Source organism: Penaeus monodon, chromosome 28 (assembly GCF_015228065.2).
Source record: "Penaeus monodon isolate SGIC_2016 chromosome 28, NSTDA_Pmon_1, whole genome shotgun sequence".
NCBI lineage: Eukaryota > Metazoa > Arthropoda > Malacostraca > Decapoda > Penaeidae > Penaeus > Penaeus monodon.
The window spans coordinates 20,093,325-20,093,723 of record NC_051413.1 but is presented as its reverse complement, the minus strand read 5'-3'; positions in this window follow the sequence as shown (position 1 = coordinate 20,093,723).

Here is a 399-nt window from a genome sequence, read left to right as displayed (position 1 = left end):
GGATAGCATCACAAGTACTGCATATTAACCAATAAGCTATGTATCTATTATAGATACAAGTTTCTTTACTCATTTGGTAAGCAAATGCCATATGTATGTCAAATTTTTGTTATGATATATATATGTAATTGATGGACAGTATGAATAGAACTCAGTGTTTTGATTTTGGCGCATTCAACCACATATTCTAATTCTAAAAAATTCCACCTTTGAAGCAGCTAATGTGCAAATGCAAATTTTTGTGTTCTTTCTGGATTCTATTTACTTTGTAAATTGTTTGAGTTCAGTTCTAAAGTTTATTATACTTTATTATATCACTGATCATTTGAGAAATTCTATGCTTGGATATGTTCTGCTATAACCAATTATATTTTCTTGAAATTACAACAACCCTGCCCC